We start from the raw sequence: 1,739 nt of genomic DNA, 5'->3' as shown, positions 1-1,739 counted from the left end.
CGGGGTCTCGCTCTTGCTCATGCTAGTTTTGAATTCCTGAGCTCAAACAATCCGCCCGCCTTGGCCTCCCAGAGAGCTAGGATTACAGGCGTGAGCCACCGCGCCTGACCTTTAAATACCTTTTATATCACTTCTCACTGTACTCAAAAGAGTTTATTTATTTAAGCTGGTTGGACATGGTGGGGAGTATCCTCCTGAATCTGAAGATAACACCTTTGCCAATCGTCAAGTCAGATTATAAGTAATTTAAGGGGTTCAGACATCTAGTGGGTAATCATTACTACTGTTAATATTTATGAATGAAAAATGAAGTGCATTATTGCCTTAGAGGTCAAGCATTTTCATTTTTAGAAACATCCACGGTACCTTACCTGGTCCCTGGCCAATTTTGATATTACCTCATTTATATTAGTAAATTTTTTTTTTTTTTTTTTTTTGAGGCAGGGTCTTGCTTTGTCAGCCCGGGTCGAGTACAGTGGCATCATCGTCATAGCTCACTGCAACCTCACACTTCTGGGCTGAAGAGATTCTCCTGTCTCAGACTTCCCAGTAGCTGGGACTATAGGTGTGCACCACCATGCCTAGCTGATTTTTGTATTTTTTGTAGAGATGGTGCCTCGCTCTTGCTCAGGCTGGTCTCAAATTCCTGGCCTCCATCAATCCTCCCTACTTACTTGGCCTTCCAAAATGCTAGGATTATAGGCTTGAGCCATTCAGCCTGGCCAATAAAATTTTTATGTAGGCAAAAGTAACAACTCTTTTTATTACTCCTATACATAGTTGCTTTCATAACAGCACTTTTATTTTGAAATGAGCTTTCATTCAAATAATCGTGATTAAATTATTAGTTTATTTAGAAGCAGAAGATTAAGGCAGCAAGGAAATGGGGGCCAGATCTTTTAGTGCCCTGTAGGTCATTTCCATCTTAGTGACTTTGGTTTTTCTCTGAGTAAGATGAGATGATGCATTTGGAAAGTTTGGTGCAGAGGAAGGTCCTGTCCTGATCTACATTTTAAAAGAATCACACTGGTTGCTGTTCTAAGAACAAACTGGGCAGGGGGTGGGGGTATGGGTTGAAGCCCAGAGACCAGTTAGAAGATACATTACAATAATAAAAATAAAACAAAAAGCATCAAAGTGAAATGTGACAGATACCAATTGTATAACTTAGTACTTAAGGAAATTGGACATTTCATACTTAATAACCTAATGTGTGTGTGTGTGTATTTTTTTTTTTTTTTGAAGGTCAAGCTGACAGGATATATTGAGAAATTAGAGTGGGGTGTGAGATAGAGGAGTATGGGTGGAGTCCAAGGTTTTTGGCCTGAACAACTGAAAAGAACTGCTATTTAACTAAGATGGATAAGAATGCAGGAAAAGCAGGCTTGGGAGAGAATATCAGGAGCTTGGTTTTTGGATGAGTTAACTTTGACATACCTATTAGATTAATGCTTTTTGAACTATCAAAACTGGTAGAGGACCAGTTTATCTACTCCTACTACATTACATACTGATACTTTTGAACAATATAATAAAATCGAATTACTAGAAAAGTGAAATTAATGAAAAACAAAGTTCAAGTCTACCAAAATTATTAGAGTCAACAAACATAAAATTACTCTGTCAAGGTTCTAAACCCTTAATTTTTGTACTTACCATCTTTTTGGCCAGTAATAAACAGTTCATGGACTACACTTGAGTAACACTGTTTTAAACATCAAGCAGAGATGTTGAATAAA

The 1,739-nt window shown here is 37.9% G+C and overlaps 1 protein-coding gene across 1 annotated transcript in view; it reads left to right on the top strand.

Moving 5' to 3' along the window:
* The window catches only part of FANCM (Fanconi anemia, complementation group M), a 79,294-nt gene that overhangs the window by 30,059 nt on the left and 47,496 nt on the right, over window positions 1–1,739 (top strand). The window lies entirely within an intron of this gene.

The sequence above is a fragment of the Propithecus coquereli genome, unplaced genomic scaffold (assembly GCF_000956105.1).
Source record: "Propithecus coquereli isolate 6110/MARCELLA unplaced genomic scaffold, Pcoq_1.0 Scaffold191, whole genome shotgun sequence".
NCBI classification, from domain to species: Eukaryota; Metazoa; Chordata; class Mammalia; order Primates; family Indriidae; genus Propithecus; species Propithecus coquereli.
The sequence above is the reverse complement of the archived record's forward strand: the minus strand, read 5'-3'. Positions and strand labels throughout refer to the sequence as shown.